Below are 26,126 nucleotides of genomic sequence, written 5' to 3'. Positions count from 1 at the left end.
GTAGCAAAAATGTTGCTTTTTGCTTAAAAAAAAAAAAGTCCCCGACTCTTTCCAAAAATGCAGCAGCTCAAAAAAGCACAGATGTGAACATGTTCTATAGGAAACCATGTTCAATGGACTGTAGTGCGTTTCTGCAAAAAGCAATAAAAAAACGCATTGGTGTGAACGGAGCCTCAAATGTGTTTTTGATGCATTTTAATGCTTCTTATGTTTTTCTTGTAGGAGGAAACTTTCACCCCCTTGCTGGCCAGGCTAATTTTCAGCTTTCAGCGCTGTCACACTTTGCATGACAATTATTCAAGCAACAATGTACCCAAATTAAATTTTTATAATTTTTCACAAAAATAGAGATTTCTTTTGGTGTTATTTGATCACAGCTGTTTTTTTTTTATTTTTTTTTTACTAAATAAATGCAAAAAAAGACAGAAAATTGTGTGTGGGGGGAAGTGCTTTCCTTTGTTTTTGTTATAAAATTTAGCAAATAAATAATCTTTCATCATGTATTTAGGCCAAAATGTATTCTGCTACATTTCTTTGGTAAAAATAACCCAAATCAGTTTATAATATTTAGCCTGTTTGAGTTTAGGTTCAAACCTGTGCATTTTCCACTGCGTTTTGCAGTCCATTTAACATGATTTCCTATGGGACAGGTTCACATCTCCGCTTTTTCACGGTGTGTTTTATGGAAAGGGTCAGGGACTTTTTTAAATTGAAAACATTGCGTTTTTAGTTCTATAGACTTCAATGGAGACACTGCAGAAAATAATGTAGTTTGTTTTTAATGCGTTTTTATGCTGGCCAGCAACAAGTTGAAAAAAAAAAAAAAAGCAAAATGCATCAAAAACACGGCAAAAATGCATGTGCAAAATGCACTACAAAAAGCACTGCAGAAACGCATCAAACACAAACTGCATAGGTGTGAACCTAGCCTAAAGTTTATTCAAACTATGGCATATATACACTATATTGCCAAAAGTATTGGGCCTCCCCCTCCAAATCATTGGATTCAGGTGTTCCAATCCCCTCCATGGTCACAGATGTATAAAATCATCACCTAGGCATGCAGACTGCTTCTACAAACATTTGTGAAAGAATGGATCGCTCTCAGGAGCTCAGTGACTCCAAGCGTGGTACCGTGATAGGTTGTCACCTGTGCAATAAGCCCATCTGTAAAATTTCCTTGCTACAAATATTCCACGCTCAACTGTTAGTGGGATAACAACTGGGAACAACAGCAACTCAGCCACAAAATGATAGGCCACGTAGAATGACAGAGCGGGGTCAGTGCATGTTGAAGCGCTCAGAAGTCGCCAACTGTCCGCAGAGTCAATAGCTAAAGACCTCCAAACCTCATGTGGCCTTCAGATTAGCACAACAACAGTGCGTAGAGATCTTCATGGAATGGGTTTCCATGGCCGAGCAGCTGCATCCAGGCCTTACATCACCAAATGCAATGCAAAGCGTTGGATGCCGTGGTGTAAAGCACGCCACCACTGTAATCTAGAGCAGTGGAGATGTGTTCTCTGGAGTGATGAATCACGTTTCTCTGTCTGGCAATCTGATGAATGTGTCTGGGTTTGGTGGTTGCCAGGAGAACAGTACTTGCCTGACTGCATTGTGCAAAGTGTAAAGTTTGGTGGAGGGGGGATTATGGTGTGGGGTTGTTTTGCAGTGGATGGGCTTGGACCCTTAGTTACGGTGAAGGGAACTCTTAAGGCGTTGGCATACCAAGACATTTTCGACAATTTCATGCTCCCAACTTTGTGGGAACAGTTTGGGGATGGCCCCTTCCTGTTCCAACATGACTGCACACCAGTGCACAAAGCAAGGTCCATAAAGACATGGATGAGCGAGTTTGGGGTGGAGGAACTTGACTGGTCTGCAAGTTCTTCCACCCAATAGAACCTTTGGGATGAATTATGAGCGGAGACTGCAAGCCAAGCCTTCTCGCCCTTCATGCCTGACCTCACAAATGCGCTTCTAGAAGAATGGTCAAACATTCCCATAGACATCCTCCTAAACCTTGTGGACGGCCTTCCCAGAAGAGTTGAAGCTGTTATAGCTGCAAAGGGTGGGCCAACTCAATATTGAACCCTACGGACTAAGACTGGGATGCCTTTAAAGTTCATGTGCGTGTAAAGGAGTCCCAATACTTTTGGCAATATAGTGTGTATTTGAAAATCCATCAATCCTGATATACTGACAGCTCATTTCTTGAGGCCCTAAAATTCCAGGACAGTACACATATCCCCCAAATGACCCCTTTTTGGAAAGCATGGTATCTAGTAAGAAGCATGGTGAGTTTTTTTGAAGTTGTAATTTTTTGGAAAATTAAGAAAGTAAAAAAAATTCTAAACTTTTTTTTTTTTTTTACATATTGTCACTAGTGCAATACAGCTTCATCATATGGCTGGTGTGGTTGTGATCAGGGACACTGACTAGCAATAGTATGTAAAGATTAAAAAAAACACAAAAAAAACATTTTTAACATTTGTTTTCTTTTTTTATTACAATTTTTCTAGTGATTTACTTATTTATTTTTGGTCTCTGATCACCTCCCCAGAGTAGTACACTGTCACTATGATAACTGTGTGTAAAAAAGAATACATTCACCTAATCTAGTTATGCTAAGGTTAACATATTTTCAAAATGAAATCCAACTAAATATGCCCACTTTTAAACCACACGCACAAAAAAAAATCACACCCCTTTTTATAGCCACACCCACAAAACCACACCCTCATTTTGAACACACCCCAAAACAATTGGTCACAGACATTTAGAACAAGAAGCAGACAATTAAGATATAAAGACAAAATCCCTATGAGCAAGAACAATAGGCTACAGAGTTCTGCCACACAATTTTGGAGTGATCGAGACACTTGCGCATTGTAGAGCTAATGTGGCGCCCCTCTAGATAGCCAGGTGGAGCTAGAGTTAAATTTTTAGTTAGAAGGGCAGAGTAGAAGCCTGGGTGTAATAGAACTGAGAGGCTCCGCAGGTTAGTTCCCTGATACCTCCCCCTGCTGTAGAATCTTGGAGAAGATCTAGAAGCAGTGGGCGGAGGTGAGGAGGGGCTGGCCTGCACACTTAGGGGACCCTGACCAATCCCCAAACAGGAGGCTTGGCATGGGGCCAGGGCAGCCCTTAAAGTGTTACTAAATTCAGGACCCTGTATTCACTATATCTGGTCTCCCACAGTACACAGATCATAGAAATGCAATTATTTTAGTAAATATAAACAGCTAAATACCTTTACTCATCAGCAGTTAGAGCAATCTTGTGACTTCTATCAGTGTTCAGCATAGCACTGGTTTTAGCGTGTAGGAGTTTTCATTCTGCTCTAGGAGGATGCAGAACCTCTGACCTCTGTCTGCTCAGTGCTGATCACATACACTCTCCCATGAAAAAACAACTCTCTAGCAATACACACCAAACTGAGTATGTGCAGCTTACCCACGCGCCTCTGTTCTACCAGGAGATATTTAGGAGACACCAGAAGAAGGGGGGGATCAGAAATGTTAGGATCAAACACCCTATTTACACAATGTGGAGGATTAACACCTTAGGTTCCACAGTGAGTATAACAAGCATGCTTTACTGCATCTACAGACTGATTGTACTGTTGTGGGTGCAGTAACACTTTAAATGTGAGAGAGCCTGCTCAGCAGCAGGAGAGTTCAAGTGGAATATGGAGAGAGAAGGCTGAGGTGCAGGAGCCGGGGAGGGGGCCCAGCTGGGAAGGGGATCCCCTCAAGTAAGTGGCGCTGGAAAGGAGAAAAGCTCAGGACCTCACCGGCCCCCAGAGACAGGACAAGGACAGGAGCGGCCCAGCAGCAGGCCAGAGAGCAGCAACCAACCCATCAGCTCACAGACAGAGGACTGAGTGAGTAGACCTACACCCCCTGGGCGAGTAAGGGGAGGGAGCACTCTAGTGGGAAACTGGATTAGCTTTAAAGTGACAGGCACTGGATCCCCTCCCCAAGAATTCCTTCAGACAGCTGGATAGAGGAGCGTCTCGGGTGGTACACCAGGAGAGGCTGGCTAGCTCTCCAAGAAGAAAATTGTGATGTTTAAAGAGACTTCTACGTAGTTCCAGAAGGATTGTCCTCAGTTGCCGTTCCCTTGGGCATCCCATTCTATACACCCCTTACCCCATCCAAGTTCAAATTGCCCTAATAAAATCCAAAAAACACAAGCCCAAGGACCGGTTAATGTCTGTGTGGAAAATCTGTGTTGCCTGGCTGTGCAGGACTATACGGGGACCCAAATCTCTAGCGACTCCTAAGGGGATAGTGCTATATTTATATTGTACCACCTTACAGCTGTGGACATGTTGGGGACACTTGTTTTCCAGGGACAGACCCCTCAAAATGGGGACCATCCCTGTTCTGTATCAGATGACTCTTTATGCATTGACATACCACCTTAGAGCCAGACTGTCTTGACACTACGGCCTGCTGACTTGGCACCATCCACAGGCAGCATAGAGTGGAACTTTACCCTCACAGTAAACATTGACTTTTTTCAGTCCTTATGCTGCTAACATTAGTAAATTGATAGGAAAGTTTATCATATTTACTTGTTTTAAACTTTTTTCTTAATTTCTTCAGTTACTTCCTGGTTTCCAGGCCTAGGCAAATGATGGCATACATCCCAAGAGTCTTTAGGAGGGGAGGAGGACTTTTCTTAGCTAAGCACACCCTCCTGCCTGCATGCCTGAGCTAAGGGCAGATGGATTTCAGGAAGTAATTGCTACAGGAATCTTTTGCCCTTGATCAAGATGGCCACTGCCAGAAATGCTAAGGGATGTTTTTCAATATGATTTCTCGGTAAAATAAAACATGGAGACATGAATGGATGGGCGCGTTTTGAATATTAAAAATGAATTAAACCGAGTTTTTGATTTGTGGTGTCAGATGCAGTAAATTTCCGCAGTAACTTTTCAATAAGACTGTGACGGGAGTCTCTTTGGGTGGGGGGCCCATGGAACCCAGCTCACTTTGGAGAGGTGGGGAGACCCCTATCTCAGCTCCCCATATCCCTCTTATGTGTAAATCACCATGTGCATGTTAGGGGTACAGGGTGATCTGTCCTAATATTGGGGTGGGGGGTTGTTGATTGTTTGATGTTATGTGGGTGCATCCCATTGTTATATTGTGTGTCTGGCTTGGGAGCAAACTATTATGGGATGTATGTGTTTATGTGTATTGGCTTGGTGGGGGGGTGTCTCCAGCAGCCCTCCCTCCTGATGGGACTGTCTGTTGGTATGGCTCTTGTTACTAAATGTGGATTGCCCCACCCTGTGGCATTATGCAGGGAGGGGGATTGTCCCCTGAGTGTATATATCTTGTATCTGTGTTAAAATAAAGTAGTCTACCTTCTGGATTACTCTGGATTAGTCTTGTATGGTCAGCTGTGGTGTCTGTTGTCGAAGTTCGGACGGGGAAGCGGTATTCTAACGGAAATACCCAAGTGCAGTCTGGGTCGGTTCTGTTGCAAAGACACAAAAGAATACAGTGCAAAATTACTTCAGCTAATTGAAGTACTGTGGATGTTTTTTTGAAGTGTAAGAAGACAATGACTTTCATAAGTCCCGTCTCTGTGAATAACTAACACTGACTGAGGGAACATGGAAGAAATGGGCACGGTCTAGTTAGGAATAAACCAACTAACACTAAACAGTAGGGAAGGACAGAGGAAGATACCAACAACACATTGGTAAACAAGTTGTAGTGGCCAGAAACCACCACTAGATGTCAGCATATTACAGAAAACTGATAAGCTAAGGCAGTTCAATACAAGATATAAAAAGTACATGAAAGTAGGGCAGAACAGTCCTCGTGATACGGGGATGAATGGTTATACTGACCTTCACACTGCTTCACAGTGCTCCTTGCTGTTGCTACCGACATGTAGTCGACACAAAATACCCAGTGCTTCCGAGTATGAGGGAGCATGTGCCCTTCTCCCTTCATGCAGTGCTCAGGCCTAGCAGCCAATCGCTGTGTCTGAACTCTATCATATAACGGGGGGGGGGGGGGAAACAGCACTGCTCCATGTAAACTCCCACTCCAGCTATCACCTGGACCAGATGTGGGAGGATGCTGGGAAGGAGAGTGTAACTGGGTCAGGGGGTGGCTTTGAAGAGACCCTGGCTGAATGGACAAGGTGACAGGGCCACTTTAGCTTTTCATCACTCTTTGCAAATTTACCAAAAGTGTTCTGGTCCTGGATACTCTTCAAACATTTTCTTGAGGACAGGGCTTTATTTCAGCTTGGGTTCGGGGGAACGCAGTACTGGCACCTCCAGTTCTGAATATAATGTTAAAGGGTGAAGGGGTGTACTGAAGGGATCTATTGTTGTGGGGGATTCTACTGTTGCTGGGGAGGTCCATTATTGCTGGGGAGGGATCTATTGTTGCTGGAGGGGTGCTGCTGGGGGAATCATTTGCTGTTGGGGGGATCTACTGTTGAGGGTAGCGGTCTATTGATGCTGGCTGCTGGGTGATCTATTGTTGCTGGTGGGGTCTATTATTTCTGGCAGTGGTTGACTGTTGCTGTGGTGGATCTATTGTTGCTGGGGTATTTTGTTGTGGAGATCTGTTGTTGCTGGAGGGGATATAATGTTGCTGGGATGATCTATTGTTACTGGGGTGGATTTTGTTGTGGGAATCTGTTGTTGCTGGAGGGGATATAATGTTGCTGGGAAGGTCAATTGTTGCTGTGGGGATCTATTGTTACTTGGGGATATTTTGTTGTGGGGATCTGTTGTTGCTGGAGGGGATATCATGTTGCTGGGGGATCTATTGTTACGGGGGGGTTGTGTAGATCTGTTGTTTCTGGAGGGGATATAATGTTTCTGGGAAGGTCTATTGTTGCTGTGGGAATATAATGGTGCTGGGAAGGTCTATTGTTGCTGGGGGATCTATTTTTCTGCTTTTATTGTTATTTTATTTAATTCAGGTACTTATATAGTGCCATCAATTTACGCAGCACTTTACATATATGTTCTACATTCACATCAGTCCCTAACCCTCAAGCAGCGTACAATCTAAGATCCCTAACTCACATTCATACATACACATACTAGGGCCAATTTAGACAGGATCCAGTTAGCCTACCAGCATGTCTTTGGAGTGTGAGAGGAAACCGGAGTACCTGGAGGGACCCCACACAGGCACAGGGAGAACTTGCAAACTCCAGGCAGGTGGTGCCATGGTTGGGATTTGAACCAGCGACCCTAGTACTACCAGGTGGTAGTGCTAACCATTTAGCCACTGTGCTGCCATGCTATCCTCTCCATCCTTACTACCTGGACCACGTTGCAATCTTTTCTGCACTTGAAACCTTATTGTTTTCAGTGGCTCCTTATCAGAGGTGCATTATCCACTGGACTGAGTGTCCCCAGGTTCTGCCACTATTTTTATACCCACAAACACAGTGCTAGGGCCAATTTATCCACCAGCATGTCTTTGGAGTATGGGAGGAAACCCACGCAAGCACATGCAAACTCCATGCAACTAGTGTCCTGGTTGGGATGTGCTGGCCACTAAGTCACTGTGCTGCTCCATTCATCTTTCTGGTGTATTATGGGGAAAATAAGTGGGAGAAGATGATGGGTTCGTGTAAAAAGTACAGTTCTTTAGACACTGGTTAATGGACCACAAGCCCCCATTTTTTTCTAAACGGAATCCATCTTATTGAGTGTCTGAGACATTTGTGAGAGGCGCTGATTTTATACGGAAAACATCCCATTCCAGGCGCATGTCACCCAAGTATCCCCTGACAGACGGAGAGGAAAGGGGCCCGGGCAGCCAGTGATTGCATCGTGCTTCCATGTGGGGGCGACAGCCAATCTGTCAGTGTGCAGATGGGGCAGATCTAGGATCAAACATCCTCAAGGATGTGCCGAATGACTGCTTGGCCTAATCAGTTATTTCTCCACTGAAATCTGTACAGACTTCTCCTCCGCCGCATGGGGTGGTCTGCTCTAACTGTGTTGCATTCAGGCCCTTCATCAATAGATGAAAACTGGGCCATTGCTGCAGCTTGTGAAGGACACTCTATTTTGCTGATCATTTAGGGACCATTTACAGTGTTGCGTTTTAATGCGAATGTTCTAGCATGCCAAAACGCATGTGTCTTGGCCCCCCACAATAAAGATAGAGCCATGTTCTCAAGTGCTGCATAGCAGTACCTTTTCAAGATACGATATTTATTTATTTTTAATTATTTTTACTTATTAATTTTATTTTCTTGTGTCTGGAGGCCCATAGAGTCAATGGTGGGACCTTAAAACACATTCTATACAACATATATTTGGATGCCTTAGCAACACGACAACAAGCCTTGGTCAGTGTCTTTTATCCATATCCTCTCCAAGTTCTAAATTCAAAAGTACATTAAAACCGTCATAAATCTCTAAAATAAATAACCCAAACCCGATAGTCCAAATGACCACATAAGTGGGGTATCTGTCACGGTGCCAGGCTACCAGTTCTTCTAGGTAAGGGGTCTCCAAACTATCTAAGCAAAGGGCCAGCTACCTGTCCTTCAGACTTTAGGGGGCCTGACTGTAACATCAGTGGGAGTAAAGAAAGCCCCATCATTGGTTTTAATGTGAAGAATAGTGCCCCATTGATGATGTCAGTGGAAGGAATAGTGCCTCATTGATGATGTCATTGGAAGGAATAGTGCCCCTTTGATGGTATCAGTGGAAGGAATAGTCCCTCATTGATGGTGTCAATGGGAGGAATAGAGACCCATCACTAGTGTCAGTGGTAGGAATACTGCCCCATCGTTATCAGTGGGAGGAATAGAGACCCATCACTAGAGTCAGTGAAAGGAATTGTGCCCCATCATTGTTATCAGTGGGAGGAATAGTGCTCCATCATTGGTGTCAGTAGGAGGAATAGTGCCCCATTGTTGGTGTAAATGGGAAGAATAATGCCCCATCATTGTTATCGGTGGAAGGAATAGTACCCCATAATTGGTATTAGTGGGAGGAATAATGCCTGTTATTCGTGTCAGTGGAAAGAATAGTGTCCTATTGTTGATGTCAGTGGGAGTGATAGTACCTTGTTGTTGATATCTTTGGGAGGAATAGTGCCCCATCATTGGTACTAGTGTAAGGAATAGTGGCTCATAATTGGTGTCAGTGGAAGGAATAGTGCCCCATCATTGGTGTCAGTGGGAGGAATAGTGCCCCATCATTGGTGTCAGTGGAAAGAATGGTGTCCCATTGTTATTTTCAGTGGGAGGGATAGTGCCCTGTTGTTATCTTTGGGAAGAATAGTGCCCCATCATTGGTGTCAGTGGCAGGAATAGTGCCTTTTCATTGGTGTCAGTGGGAGGAATTGTTCTCCATCATTAGTAGCAATGGTGTCAATGGGAGGAATAGTGCCCCATTGTTGATGTCAGTGGGAAGAATAGTGACCCATCACTGGTATCAGTGGAAGGAACAGTACCCCATCATTGGTGTTAGTGGGAGGAATTGAGACCCTTCTTTGGTGTCAGTGGAAGGAATAGTACCCTGTTTTTGGTATTACTGGGAGGAATAATGCCCCATCATTGGTGTCAGTGGAAAGAATAGTGTCCTATTGTTGATATCTTTGGGAGGAATAGTGCCCCATCATTGGTGTCAGTGGAAAGAATAGTGTCCAATCTATGCAGTCATTGGAAAGAATAGTGTCCAAAGGGCCAGATACAAGCAAGCAAAGGGCCTTTTCCTGCCCCCGGGCCGCAGTTTGAAGACCACTGTTCTAGGTGATGGAGGCAAGCTACCTTGTCAAGTTCCAGTATCTGAGAATCACACTCCTGGCGGCAGGTAGAAAGAAGGGGAACGGGCCTTTGGTGACAGATTCACTTTCAGGGTAAAATGAGTTGTCTGAGTAGCACAGCGGAAACTTTGTCTGGAAAGCTATAGCTGTTTAGTGACTGATTTTATTTGTGCCCTAAAGTCGCATTTTCTAAATGTGTGACAACAGAGATGAATGTAGACATTACAAAAGACACAGTAGAACATAGTGGTGTTTGTCAGATTTCTTTCCCACAGGCCTTGGATATTCTGAGGCAGCAAAGCTTTCATGTTGTGTTTTGAGGAGTGTGATAGGCATCCAGTCCTGCCGCACATACCGCCACATTCCCTGTCGATGGGCCATGACGTTATTGAAGTCATGCTTTGGGTCTAGTGGCCGGAGACAGTTTGTCAGACGACCCCCAAACACTGTATTCAAGCTACAGTACACTGTGAAGACAGTGAAGCATGGTGGTGCAAGCATCATGATATGGGTGATGTTTCTCATACTACGGTGTTGGGCCTATTTATCGCATACCAGGGATCATGGATCAGTTTGAATACATCAGAATACTTGAAGCGGTCATGCTGCCTTATCCTGAAGAGGAAATGCCCTTGAAATGGGTGTTCCAACAAGACAACGACCCCAAACACACCAGTAAACGTGCAACATCTTGGTTCCAGACCAACAAGATTGATGTTATGGAGTAGCCAGCCCAATCAGCGGATCTTAATCCAATAGAAAACTTGTGGGGTGACATCAAAAATGCAGTTTCTGAGGCAAAACCAAGAAATAGAGAAGAACTGTCTAATGTAGTCCAATCATCCTGGGCTGGAATACCTGATCACAGGTGCCAGAAGTTGGTTGACTCCATGCAACACAGATGTACAGCAGTTCTCAGAAACAGTGCGACTACAACCAAATATTAAGTGAAAGCAAAATCTTCAAACATTTCTCAGTTTATATAGTGAATGTTTGAGTTTGTAAAGAAGAATACAAACACTGCTATTTTTTTTAACAGTCTAATATTCACTTTTCTTCAATTGTTTTAGAGGAACAACACAAATTTGATCTATTTTTCTTCATGTTTTGATTTGGAATAGAATGTGTCGTGTTCCCAATGCATTTGTGTGTATGGAAATAAAAGCTATTAGAAGGATTTTGAGCTTTATTCACTTTTTTCAATACACTGCTATTATTTTGAACACAACTGTATATCACTAGGCGTTTATGAGGACTCGGTCACGTTGTGTATTTTGCTTTATATTTACATCATTTATTTATATTTATGTTTTTTATTCACTTATACTTTGGTTATGATATTCTTTTATGCACTTAGTTTTACATAGATAGCGCTACATCATTTACTGAGTTATTTGTCTATAGATCATTAGGTATATGACTGGATGGTGGCGGCTTCATTAGTTTATTCATTTAGTGGTCTAGCTAGGAGCGCAGGAGGTTTTCATTCACAAATGCAAAGGTGCTCACTGTACAGCTGTAGGTTAGTCTGTTGTTTTTTCCTATGAATTTACTTGTAAATATGTACAGTATATACAGTATATATATATACACACTATATATTACTAAACGTATTGGGCATTCCAGTTTAAGCAGCAATAGACCCCTCCCTCAACAGTAGATCCCTTCCAGCAACAATAGATCTCTCCAGCAACAATAGACTACCATGCAAAAACAGATCCTTTCCAGTGACAATAGATCCCTCAGCAGCCAGCATCAATAGATTTTCCAGGACACCCCAGTACCCCTTGCCATTACATACATTCAGTGCTGGAGGTGCCGGTTTCCCTGTGTTCCTGCAGGAAAAAAAAGCCCTGTACATATATACACAAAACACATTTATATTTTTTTAGACAGAGAGAGGGGCCACATTTATTAGTCTATGTGCATATCCGCAATACATCGCACAGATGTTTTTTGTAAGTTCCAAAGCATTCATTTTAACTGGTTCCCGCCCGGCCTATGGCCAAATGGCGGCCGGCAAAAACCCTCGTCCCTCCGGGTGGACGTCATGTGGCGTCCTTTCGGGCATGCGCAGTTTGCATGCCCGAAGAGCCACGCTAAGGCGCGATCTGTCACCGGCCGTGTACCTCGGACACGGCCGATGACAGATCTGTGTACCTTGGACACGGGCGATGACAGATCTGTGTACCTTGGACATGGCCGATGACAGATCTGTGTACCAACCCCGTTGCCAGTACCATGTGACCTGCTGTGACCAATCACAGAAGGTCACATGACAGTTGTATACAATGGATGGCTTCATTCATGCCATCCATTGTATACGAGTGTGGCTAGCTGTGAATGGTCACAGCGATCACATGCACAAGCTGGGCCAATCACAGCCCAGCTGTGTCATGTGATTAGCTGTGGCCAAATCACAGTTAAGAAAAAAAACCCTGAATGAATCGATGTCATTCAGGTAAATGCTTGCTTATAGCAAAGTAATTCTTTGCTATAAGCAAATTGTATAAAAAAAAAAAATATAGATCACTTCCCCAAAGTAGTACAACATTACTATGGTAATATTATACTACTTTGGTCATAGTGAAATATGAAAAAAAAAATCTTAAAAAAAGAGAAAAAAGTAATACAAAATAAAAAATAATAAAAAAAAAATATCAATTATTTTTTTTTTCATACTGTCACCAGTCAGTGTCCCTGATCACCACCATGCCAGTTATATGATGATGCTGTACTGCACTGGTGACAGTATGTAAATAAAAAAAATAGTGAAAATAATTTTTTTTATTTCTTCATTTCCAAAAAATTATGACAAAAAAATTACAACTTTAAAAAACTCGCCATGCCTCTTATGAAGTACGTCGGACTGTCTACTCTGCAAAAAGGGGTCATTTGGGGGATATCTGTACAGTTCTGACATTCTTGGACCTCAAGAAATTAGATTGGCTGTCAGTACTTCAGGATTGATCAATATTCAGATATATACCATAGTTTGTGAACTCTATAACTTTCCTACAAACTAAAAAATACATCCTAATTTGGGTTATTTTCACCAAAGAAATGTAGTAGAACACATTTTGGCCTAAATTTAAGAAGAACAATTATTTATTTGTAAACTTTTATCAGAACGTTTAACAGAAACAAAGAAAAACGTTTTTTTTCAAAATTTTTGGTCTTTTTTTGTTAATTTAGCAAAAAATAAAAACCCCAGCTTTGATTAAATACCACCAAAAGAAAGCTCTAGTTGTGTGAAGAAAATGATAACATTTTAGTTTGGGTACAATGTTGTATGAATGCGCAATTGTCATTCAAAGTGTGAGCGCTGAAACCTGAAAATTGGCCTGGGCAGGACGGGGGTAAAAGTGCCCGGTATGGAAGAGGTTAACAATCCAAGCAGAAAGCCAGTGTGGAGTTCATATAAGTGTGCACTAGATGGCGATGTTGATATGTTAAGTTTTCTTCGAAAAAAGGTGAATTTGGTTATTGAGCAGTAAAGTTTCCGATTCCCGTGCCTGTGTCATCACATGAAACCTTGGGATCCATAGACATAGGACCATTGCTGCCTGCTGGGTTGTATCATATTATGGCAGCCCCCAGCCCACTGATGGTAGAGGAAACCGCCGCTACCTGGTCACCTGGGCCATATTTATGTGTGATGGGTAAAGTTGCCAACTTTTTTTGCAAACAAATACCAGCCGCAGTGGGTGTGGCTTTTTAAAGAAGGGTTCTGTGTGGTTTGTTAAAATGTTTCTAAACCCAGGACCCTGCATTCACTATATCTGGTCTCCCCAGACCCTGCATTCACTATATCTGGTCTCCCACAGTACACACAACATGGAAATGCAATTATTTTAGTAAATATAAACTGCTAAATACCTTTTCTAATCAGCAGTATATAGCAGTCTTGTGATTTTTATCAATGTCCAGCTGAGCACATGTTAAAGCTTGTAGGAGGAGTTTTCATTTTGCTCTAGGAGGATGCAGGATCGCTGACCCTCTGCCTGGAAAGTGCTGATTGACCCTGTGCTGATCACATGCATTCTCCCAAGAAAAAAAAAACCTCTTTAACAATACACACCAAAATGAGCATGTTCAGAGTGACTCTACACAATATGTCTTATCAGGAGATAAGAGGGGGAAGATCAGAGAAGTCAGGATCAAACTTTTTTTTTTACACAATGCAGAGGATTAACCCCTTAGGTTACACATCAGGGGTGGACTGACCATTCGGGCATTGCCCGAGGGCCCGGGGTCAGCAGGGGGCCCAGCGAGAGGCTCACTGGGCACATTTCACTAAGCGGTATCTTACCACATCCGAGTATGCGGTAGGATACCGCACAGCATTTTTTAAAAAAAAGTTTGAATTCACCAAAAAACACTACTAAAATATCCCGTGAGTTATTTTATCAAGTCATGCAATATTTTAGTAGTGAAAACCATGCAGCGTTAATGTTTTAGCTGTCCGCGGGGTTCCCACTGACAGCTGAATGTAAAAGATAGAATTGCCAGCAATTAAAAAAAATAATTTAAAAAACAGCATGGGGTCCCCCCCCTCCATCCATACCAAACCCTTTGAGTCTGGTATGGGTTTTGAGGGGAACCCCCACTCCAAAAGTGAAAAAAAAATAGCGTGGGGGTACCCCCCCAAAATCCATAGCAGACCCTTTTCCGAGCATGCAGCCTGGCAGATCAGCAAACGGGGGGAATAAGCGAGCGCCCACCCCCTCTTGAACCATAGCAGGCCACATGTCCTCAACATGGGGGGGGGTGCTTTGGGGCCGGGGGGCTCCCCTCCTCAAAGCACCTTGTCCTCATGTTGATGGGTACAAGGGCCTCTTCTCCACAACCCTGGGAATTGTGGGGGTGTGTAGATGCGGGGCTGGTCGGAATCTGGAAGCCCCCTTTAGCAAGGGTGCCCCCAGATCCTTCCCCCCCATGTGAATGAGTATGGGGTGCATGCTACCACTACCCATTCACAAAAAAAAAAGTGTAGTGTGAAAAAACACAGGAGATAGTCTTTGACAAGTCTTTTATTAAAAGAAGAAAAATAAAAGAATGCCCCCCAAAGTAAATCCAATGTCAATGTCAATCACGATGCCCGCCGCCACTGCCAACCCGATACAAGAAAAAAAAGAAAGGATCCGCTCCCGATGCTGGCTCCCGGCCGTCTGACTGCTCTGCTGGCTTGACAGTTGAGTATAACAAGCATGCTTTACTGCAGATACAGACTGTTTTTACTGTTGTGGGTTTAGTAACACTTTCAGTAAAATGAGTACGGTACAGTCATCCTTTATTAATGTAATATTGTTTAAACATAACATTCATTATTACATGAAGCCTGTTCTTGTGCATTTCTTCCAGATCTGTGCAGTAATCCAAGATAATAAAGACCGGTCACTGCTGCTCTCCTTCTTGTGCAGGGTGACTGATCTTGTGTCCGCCCCCTCCTATAGTTCTCTGCAGGCAGCCTGTGGTGGGTGGAACCTGCTCAGTCCCTCCCACAGCTCTTTCCTCTGCACAGGCTATATACAGCACAATGATGATGTCACCTCTACCCAGGTAATAACTGGGTTTGCAAAGTCTTTTAATGCACACAAAATAGATTTATATCTTTTGTCATTGTTAAGAATTATATTTCAATAAACGTTTTTGTACCTAGAGTTCAGCTTTAAGCTGTTAAAGGGGGGATTGTGGCTGAGTCAACTTTATTTCCATGACTGCCACACACAGCTTGGAGACCAATTATACAGTTGAAGAAAAAGTATGTGAACCCCTTGGGATTACGTGGAGTTTTGCATGAATTGGGCATAAAATGTGCTCTGAACGTCATCTAAATCACAACAACAGAAGAAGACAGTCTGCTGAACATAATACTACACAAACATTATATGTTGCCATGGTTTAATTGCACATAACATGTAAATATTCACAGTGCAGGGAGGAAAAAGTATGTGAGGCCCTAGCTTAATGACTTCTCCCAGAGCTAATTGGAGCCAGGAGTGAGCCAACCTTGACTCCAATCAGTGTGATGATATTGGATGTGTTGCTGACAGCTGTCCTGCCCTTAAAAAACACACACCTTTTTTGGGTTTACTGGTTTCAAGAAGCACTGTCTGATGTGAACCATGCCTCGCAGAAAAGAGCTCTCAGAAGACCTACGATCAAGAATTGTTGACTTGCATGAAGCTGGAAAGGGTTACAAAAGTATCTCCAAAAGCCTACTTTTTCCTCCCTGCACTGTGAATGTTTACATGTTATGTGCAATTAAACCATGGCAACATCTAATGTTTGTGTAGTATTATGTTCAGCAGACTGTGTTCTTCTATTGTTTTGACTTAGATGACGTTCAGAGCACATTTTATGCCCAATTCATGCAAAACTCCACGTAATCCCAAGGGGTTCACATACTTTTTCTTGCAACTGTAAGTCTGAATATCAGCAGATCACAATTCTGCAAACTATTATCAGTTTGTTAAGATTTGTGACCGCGCCCTGTCAGTCACCTCCCCCTTCCTCACCCCTCCTTTTCTACTTTTATCCTTTTCGCTTCTACTTTTTCTCCTAGATTGGGCTTCTCCTATTTTGTTTTTTTTTTTTATAAATACGATTTATATTCAACAACCATATATATTCATATATATGTCCGGGCCCGTCTGAAGTTTGCTAGAGAGCATTTGGATGATCCAGAGGAGGATTGGGAGAATGTCATATGGTCAGATGAAACCAAAATAGAACTGTTTGATAGAAACACAACTCGTCGTGTTTGGAGGAGAGAGAATGCTGAGTTGCATCCAAAGAACACCATACCTACTGTGAAGCATGGGGGTGGCAACATCATGCTTTGGGGCTGTTTCTCCGCAAAGGGACCAGGACGACTGATCCATGTACAGGACAGAATGAATGGGGCCATGTATCGTGAGATTTTGAGTGCAAACCTCCTTCCATCAGCAAGGGCATTGAAGATGAAACGTGGCTGGGCCTTCCAACATGACAATGATCCCAAACATACCGCCCGGGCAACGAAGGAGTGGCTTCGTAAGAAGCATTTCAAGGTCCTGGAGTGGCCTAGCCAGTCTCCAGATCTCAACCCCATAGAAAACCTTTGGAGGGAGTTGAAAGTCTGTGTTGCCCAGCGACAGCCCCAAAACATCACTGCTCTAGAGGAGATCTGCATGGAGGAATGGGCCAACATACCAGCAACAGTGTGTGCCAACCTTGTGAAGACTTACAGGAAATGTTTGACCTCTGTCATTGCCAACAAAGGATATATAACAAAGTATTGAGATGAACTTTTGATATTGACCAAATACTTATTTTCCACCATAATCTGCAAATAAATTCTTTCCAAATCAGCCAATGTGATTGTCTGGATTTGTTTTCTCATTTTGTCTCTCATAGTTGAGGTCTACCTATGATGCCAATTACAGGTCTCTCTCATATTTTTAAGTGGGAGAACTTGCACAATTGGTGGCTGACTAAATACTTTTTTGCCCCACTGTAGTTCCCTGCTTACAGGATATAGATGTGAACACCTTGTCTGGTTCGTTTAAATAATTGGGAACTACCTAGCAACTGGACACCAGAGAGACAATAAATGTCTTGGTCAGAATTAGGTAATCACGTACTATACATACTGTATATGACACAGCATATAAAGTGCAGGGTCAGGACTGTGAAACATACAGGGGTCAGAAGGGTGTAACATGGGGCCCTTACTTTGCTGGTGAGATCACACTGCCAGGCAGTAGGTGCATAGATCAGAGCTGAGCGCTGGAACAAGAGATTCAGCCCTGGACTTCAGGACATGACCTGGATCAGCAGGACACCAGGATTATGCTTCAATCCTGGGACAATCCCATAGACAATGCCCCACAGTTCTAGAAGGGGCAGGACTTACGTTGTGAGGAGCGCAGGGACATTGCTGATAGTCCACTGTGTGTTAACTAATCTTCACTTCAGGTCTGTGAAAGAAGAACGTGGCTCCAACGTCCCCTAGCATCCAATCTCATCAATATCACAAGCGCTGCTCTGCTACATGAATCCTTGCTGCAGCTGTAGTGCTTGTGATGTGGAGAAGATCTGGCTTCAGGGGAGCTGCAGGGTGAGAAGACCAGATGAGTTTGGTGACACCCCCTCTCTATGCGGCGCTCGGGGAACATAATGGGAGCAAAATTGATGCTCAGAGAGGGTCAGAAGGTATATTGGTGCTAAGAAGGTGGTGGAGGGAATAGTAAACCATAGCAAGGGGGACAATAATGCCCAGTGGAGGTGGGAGGGAACAATAATGCTCTGGGGAGGGGGGGAGGTTATAAGCAGGGTATGGGAGGAACAACAATGCTAAGATTGGGTTGAGGGAAAACTAGTCCCCAGCCAAAGTAGAGAGAACAATGTTGCCCAGCGGAGGGCGAGGGGAATAAAAATACCCTAGATGACTGTGAAAGGTGGGCGAGAACAGTAGTGCACAGAACTGGGTGTGGAAAAAATAGTGGTCAGTAACGGTACCAGTGTGTATTGGGGGGAATCAGTAGTGACCTGTGGGCTGGTTTACAATAGTACCCAGAGGGCGGTGGGGAGGAACAACAGCACCCAGTAGGGGGTGAAAGTAAACAATGGTGTCAGTGGACAAAACTTACCTTGCACTGCAGTCCTTGTCCCGCGAATCTGCTCTCTTCGTCCTCCTCCTTCTGCTACCTGGACTGAGTAGACTCTGTCAAGCAGGAGATCAGTTCGTCTGCAAAGAGCTGGAGCTGTGCGCTCCATCTCTCAGTCCTAGACACACGGGATACCAGGATTCTGTTAAAATCCTGGGACAGTCCAGAGGAGTCTGTGATAGTTTTGGTGGTATTTGGGGTTATGCCAATCCAGATGGGCTTGAGACATTAAAGATCTAAGCCCTTCAAGAGCACCTATCTTTACATTTAGGCTCTCATTAAAGGGGAATGTGAGCTCTCTTATGACAGTGATAAACCTCAATTAAAAAAATGAATACATATGAAATGTTCATGACTGTGCAGGGCGAAACGCGTTGAGGCGCATGGCCTGGATGGAGCCTGGGCTGAGGCTGCTTTTACCATACAGATTGTTGGGTTTTGCTGGATGTGAGACACCTGGGACGTTCTTTCTACATTCTGTGAATGGCTGTCACAGTGCTGATCATTACTAGAGTGCCTGGGAGATGTCAAAGACTGTGCTGAAAGCATGCATTGAGTGAACTCTCAGCACAGAAACTCCCGTCACCCAAGGAAACATATGTGTAGTGTGTGGGCATTAAAGCCCACCCTCTTCGCCGCTGCACATATGTGTTACATTGGCAAGAGGCTAAGATAGTGTGGATGTCACAATTTTATAGGTATGTGAAAACTGTTTTGCTCATACTTAGATATATTCTTCTTAATCCATGTAGCTGCCTTTACCCTTGCTAATATATTTTGTCTTCCTTTCTCAACAGAGCAGTTTATGGGTCATACCACCACATGGATTTAATTTGAAATTTGGATAGGCAGTTACTAATTCCCTAATCCCAGGGGCCGCCCACACCATCTACTACTGATGCCCCCCTGATGGCAGACCAGATCTTTGCGAAAGCCAATAGTCTTCTAGCACCATCTGTATTGCCAGTTGCTGGTTTCCAAAGGATGTCTTACATTGCATTTGGAAGGATCCAAAGGATTGGGAATACTTCTTGTTTTAAACAGGGTAAAAGGAACACTCAATTTTCTTGTTAAGAAAAAAGAAATTAAAAACACATCAAGTATTAATTTCCAGGCCCTCAGGCGAGGAAGGAAATTCCTGAGTGTTCGCCAAAACAATCAAGGCTGGAGATATTCTTTGAATATTGTGGTTCAGGCAAGACTTGCGTTGTTCAGCCTTAGTCAGCAGCAGAGTAGCAGAAATGGAGCCGTTTCTGCTGTTTTTCTTTTGATGGAGGTGGATGGGTCACTGCCAGCATGGAGTATTTCACAGAAGCAAGCACCGCTCCATCCAGATGTAGCCAATCCAAAGCCAGGCTACAGGGAGGAGAGATCTTCTAATCAACAACTCCTTCAATCAAGTTCACAATAAACAATGATTCAACTAATCAGAGCATCGCTGCTTCCCTTCAGAGATTGTGAGATTGGTAATAACAGTCTTTTGGTATGATGCAATAAAAAAAAGTCTAAAAGGCCCCACACGTGAGCTTCAAAGGCATTCCTACACCTGCGCATAATTTGCATGGAAAAATGGCTTATTGTCTAACAATGTACCTATGCAGTAAACACGCTCCGTATTTTGCATTGTTTCCAGACAGGGCAAAATTGATGGTATTTTTAGACCTCTAGACTCCTTTGGTATGGAAATTAAAACTACCAGGGCATGTTTTGTATTATGTTCTGAAGCGGTTGGTTTGACCTGGTCGGAACTTTTGAATATTATGTTCTGAAGCGGTTGGTTTGACCTGGTCGGAACTTTTGAATATTATGTTCTGAAGTGGTTGGTTTGACCTGGTCGGAACTTTTGAAAAGTCTGCTATTAAAGCAGTTGTGCAGCTTAAATAAGAATGTGCTTTGTAATACCTATTGTGGAAAAAAAAAAAAAAAGGTGTGCACCCTCCTGTACACTTTAGTGCAGCCTCTCTCAACCAGGGTTCCTTGGTACACGCTGTAATCTGGGCTGAACAAAAAAAAACTGAGGAGCTTGTGAGAAGTTCTTTGTACAATCGATGTGATGATAGTACCGCAATCTCCCCACTGAGCTATTGTTTTCAGAACACACACGATCAGCGCTCGCAGCCATTGGCTGAAAGCACTGATCGGATGTCAGTCGGCTACTGACTTTCCAGCATGCTCGTTCGACAGAAGCCATCTGTGACATCGGCTTCTGTCAAATAATGACTTGTACACACAGACCAAATGTCAGCTGTTATCTACTACTGTACCAGCTGATTTCAGCCAATATTCAACCTGGCTATATGGGGCTTTAGGTTCCACCAGAGCAGTGTTACTTATCCTTTTTACATTGAAGGGACCCCTGGAAAAAGTTGGAGATTTCGGGGAACCCATAAAGTAATGTTGAGATGTACAACTCACAGAACATTGGTTTGATCAGCAAGCTGTTGATATAACAGCAATTATTTTTTAAATAGTATTAAAAAATAGAATCAATATTAAAATATACATGTTTATTGTAAGACTTGTGCTTGCTTTTTTCTGAAAAAAAAAAATGCTAAACTCTGGATAAAACTTGAGATAAGCAGAGTATGGGGGGGGGGGGGGGCAACAGAGCACACTACATGGGAGGCAGCAAGGCACATCACTTGGGAACAGTGCACACAGTGGGCCCCATTACATAGGATCAGGGCACCTGGGATCTGAGCACCTTACATAGGATCAGGGCACATGGTATCAAGGAACCTTACATGGGATCAGAGCACCTTACATAGGATCAAGGTACATGGGATCAAAGCACCTTACATGGGATCAGGGCACATGGGATCACAGCGCTTTAAATGGGATCAGGGTACATGAGATCACAGCAGCTTACATGGGATCATAGCACGTGGGATCACAGCACCTTACATGGGATCATAGCACATGGGATCACAGCACCTTACATGGGATCAAAGCACCTTACATGGGATCAGGGCACATGGGATCACAGCGCTTTAAATGGGATCAGGGTACATGGGATCAGATCACCTTAAATGGGATCAGGGCACATGGGATCAGAACGCTTTAAATGGGATCAGGGCACATGAAATCACAGCACCTTACATGGGATCATGGCACATGAGGTCAGAGCACCTTACATGGGATCAGGGCACCTTACATGGGAGCAGAGCACCTTGCATGAGATCATGGCACATAGGATCAGGTCACCTTACATGGGACCAAAATACTTTACATGGGATTAGGGCACATGGGATCACAGCACCTTACATGGGATCACAGCACCGTGCATTGGATCATGGCACACAGAATCAAAGAGCCTTACATGGGATCATGGCACATGGGATCACAGCACTTCACATAGGATCAGGGCACCTTACAAGGAATCATAGCACCTTACATGAGATAAGGGCACTTTACATGGGATCAGAGCACTGCACATAGGATCAGGGCACCTTACATGGGATCAGAACACTGCACATGGGATCAGGGCACCTTACATGGGATCAGAGCACCTTACATGGGATCAGGGGATCTTGCATGGGATCAGAGCATCTTAAATTGGATAAGGGCACCTTACATAGGATCAGAGCACCTTACATGGGATCATGGCACTGTACATGAGATCATGGCACCTTACATGGGATTAGGGCACATGGGATCAAGGCACATGGGATTAGGGCATTTTACATGGGATCATGACATATTACATGGGATCAGAGCACTTTACTAGTGATGGGCCAAACACCCCCCCCTGTTCGTTTCACGGTTGAACATTCGAACCTAAGGAAAATTCAACTGTGACCTTCGAATCAGAGGGGACAATTCACTAGATAAGATACCACAGCAAATCGTAAGATACCGCACAGCTGCTAAAATACTGCATAAGTTATATTATTAAGTAATGCAGTATTTTAATATAGAAAACATTATTTAATGTTTCAGCTGTCAGCGGCATGACTAGTGCACCAGAGATAGGTTCATCCAGATCCCCCCCTTTTAATTATACTTAAAGAAAACATGACACCAATTTTGGAGTAAAATGGCCAACACGGCCTTTTATTAACAAACACGTTTTAACACACCAACCATTCCTTATAACAGAAACATACAGAGTTGCTGTTGGTCTTCGAAGGCACCCCCCAAAAATGATCTGAAATGCACCTGCAGACAACCATATTACACAAGGCCTCCAGTCGCAACCAACCAGCTCAGAGACAACCATACCATCTGCAGTGCAGCACCACCACCTTCCAGTTATACCTTGGTTAACTGGAATGTCCCCGGGCATCCCATACCATCGATGGGTCCCACACCATTATCTGTACCTCGAAGATAAGAACCGCCTCCAAAGACCAACAACCGCCCATGAAACTAAATAACCCCCCATTCCCCCCGAGAGGAACACAATACTCACTAAATAGGGAGAGCGGGAGGGAAGCTCTCTCACCAACGTCCAGCTCCGACTGACGCCCCCCACCAGGACACCCCACCGTAAGATGCAGAAGAGCCCACCCACGCTCTCCCTCTACCAACCAGCTCCCCAGGTATACTTTTCAAACCCCCTGGCACTATACTTAACCCTTTCTATTCTTCCTTCCCACTCTAGGCCTAGTCATGCCTGCCCTGCGCTAATTCTTTTTTCTTTTCCGCTACGGGCATTTCTTTGTCAATGTTTCAGCTGTCAGCGGCATTGTCCAGCAATTAAAATTTGTTTAAAAAAAACAGCGTAGGGTTCCCCCCTCCCCATGCATACCAAGCCCTTAAGGTCTGATATGGATTTTGAGGGGAACCCCCCACGCCAAAATAAAAAAAAAATGTGTGGGCATTCCTCCCAAAATCCATACCAGACCCTTATTCGACCATGCAGCCAGCAGGTCAGGAAAGGAAGGGGAACGAGTGAGCGCCCTACCCCCGAACCATACCAGGCCACATGTCCTCAGCATGGTGGGGAGCTTTTGTGGGGACAAGGGGCCCCCCAGATCCCGGACCCCCTCTATGTAAATGAGTATGGGGTACAAGGTACCGCTGCTCATTCACAAAAAAAAGTGCAGTGTAAAAAATGACAGTAGACATTGTTTGACAAATCCTTTATTAAAAACAAAAATAAAAAAATGTCCTCCTGAAGTAGATCCAAGGTCAATCACGATGCCACCTTACATGGGATCGAAGCACCTTACATGGGACCGGGGCACCTTACATGGGATCGGAGCACCTTACATGGGATCTGACTAAAGACTGTTTTAAGCCTGCTGTGACTCCTTGTGGCTTCACAGCTGGCTCCCCACCACGAATGCACGAGCTGCACTGTGATCTGTGAGTGGCCCTGCAGCTTCCTAGGAACTTTGAACTGTCCCAGGAGACTGCAGGAGGTGAGGAGCGGGACAAATTTCCTCTGGGATCACCCAGGCAATGGCAGCAGAAGTGAGAGTGAGTACTTGTCAAAACCAAGTACCCACTCCCCCTTCCCCTTCCAAAATAAAACAGCTTTGCATTAGTGGCAGAGTAGGGAGGAAAGGAGTAGGAACAGCAAAACTTGCAAAACAGTTTACATCAAAATCAACATTTATTCCTTTAGTCTTCCTAGGACCAATGTTTTTTGAATCTTCAATCCATTACTATGTGTTTGTTTAGCACCATAGAGATTTAGAGAAGCCCAACTTGGGAAACATTGTCTGTAGCGCAACCCATCTCCACCTAAAAGAGCCCTGGAGAACACAAGGTGGTTCCATAGACTCTGCACCTCATCGGTAGGGGACTCCAGAAGAGGCTTGAGACTGCTCTGTGCAAAACCATTGCACAGAGAAGTTCAGTTTGACATTTTTTTATTAAAACAAACAAAAACAACATTTTTAGATCCAATTTTAACCAGTTGCCGACCAGCCACAGTACATATACAGCGGCAAAATCATGTATATATATATATATATACGTGATTATTATTATTATACAGGATTTATATATGTGGCTGCACATTTGCGTGCAATTAAAAAAAACGTGCTGAGTACGTGCGCCCCCAGCACACATGTCCGATACTCACGGAAAGGTCCCGATCTCCTCTTGTGATCGGAACCTTTCCCGATCATGTGACAGCAAATCACGGCAGTCACATGACCCAAAAACCCCACCCGCCTCCCGGCTTCTGAAACCCTTAAAGGATCGGGAGGTGCCGGCACCAAGGAGTTAAGGTCCTGGAATAGCCTAGCCAGTCTCCAGACCTTAATCCTATGGAAAATTTATGGACGGAGATGAAACTTCCAGTTGCCAAGTGACAGCCAAGAAACCTGAAGGATTTAGAGATCATTAGATTAGCGTGGACCAAAATCCCCCCTGAGATGTGTGCAAACCTGGGAACCAACTACAAGAAACATCTTACCTCTTCTGTGCTTGCCAACAAGGGTTTCTCCACCAAGTATGTTTTGTTTGCGGATCAAATACTTATTTTGCTCACAGAACTGCGACTCAATTTATATCATTTCTATCATGTTTTTCCTGGATTTTTGGTTAATATTCTGTCTCTGTCATTTAAAATACACTTCCGATAAAAAAAATTACAGACCTTTCATTTCTTTGTCAGTGGGCAAACTTTCAAAATCTGCAGGGGATCAAATCATTATTTTCCCCACTGTATTTACAAATTCAGATGCTAGAGGGCAGCAGATCTCTACACTTTCACAGCAAATGCAAGATGTACAGAGGTGAAAGTTCAGTGCAAATGCAAATTAAAAGCAAATGCAAGAATGAGACACTTGAAAAAAGCATCAGTACCGTATTTGCCGGCGTATAAGACGACTGGGCGTATAAGACGACCCCCTACTTTTCCTGCTAAAATGTAGTGTTTGGGCTATACTCGCCATATAAGACTACCCCTCTTCCAATGCAAAACAGTGGGAGGAATAGTGCCCCATCATCGGTGTCAATGGCAGAAATAGTGCCCCATCATTAGTATCAGTGGGGGAATAGGTGCCCCATCATTAGTATCAGTGGAAGGAATAGTGCCCCATCATTGGTATCAGTGGGAGGAATAGTGCCCCATCATCAGTATCAGTGGGGGGAATAATGCCCCATCATCGGTGTCAGTGGCAGGAATAGTGCCCCATCATTGGTATCAGTGGGGGGAATAGTGCCCCATCATTGGTATCAGTGGCAGGAATAGTGCCCCATCATCGGTGTCAGTGGCAGGAATAGTGCCCCATCATTGGTGTCAGTGGCAGGAATAGTGCCCCATCATCGGTGTCAGTGGCAGGAATAGTGCCCCATCATTGGTGTCAGTGGCAGGAATAGTGCCCCATCATTGGTGTCAGTGGCAGGAATTTTTCGGACTGGAAGGGGGGGAAAGTGTCCAGACTGGAAGGGGGGGAAAGTGTCCAGACTGGAAGGGGGTGAAAGTGTCCGGACTGGAAGGGGCTGAAAGTGTCCGGACTGGAAGGGGCTGAAAGTGTCCGGACTGGAAGGGGCTGAAAGTGTCCGGACTGGAAGGGGCTGAAAGTGTCCGGACTGGAAGGGGCTGAAAGTGTCCGGACTGGAAGGGGCTGAAAGTGTCCGGAGTGGAAGGGGGGGAAAGTGTCCGGAGTGGAAGGGGGGGAAAGTGTCCGGACTGGAAGGGGGGGAAAGTGTCCGGACTGGAAGGGGGGGGAAGTGTCCGGACTGGAAGGGGCTGAAAGTGTCCGGACTGGAAGTGGTTAAGAAAACGGCT

At 44.1% G+C, this 26,126-nt stretch overlaps 1 protein-coding gene across 1 annotated transcript in view; it reads right to left on the bottom strand.

The window, feature by feature from the left end:
- LOC149442180 (integrator complex subunit 14-like) overlaps positions 1-26,126 on the bottom strand; it is a 114,501-nt gene that overhangs the window by 74,023 nt on the left and 14,352 nt on the right. The window lies entirely within an intron of this gene.

Source organism: Staurois parvus, unplaced genomic scaffold (assembly GCF_062004578.1).
Source record: "Staurois parvus isolate SC_StPar_1 unplaced genomic scaffold, SC_StPar_1.0 ptg000903l, whole genome shotgun sequence".
NCBI lineage: Eukaryota > Metazoa > Chordata > Amphibia > Anura > Ranidae > Staurois > Staurois parvus.
Note: the sequence above shows the minus strand (reverse complement) of the source record. Positions and strands in the feature narration are given on the sequence as shown.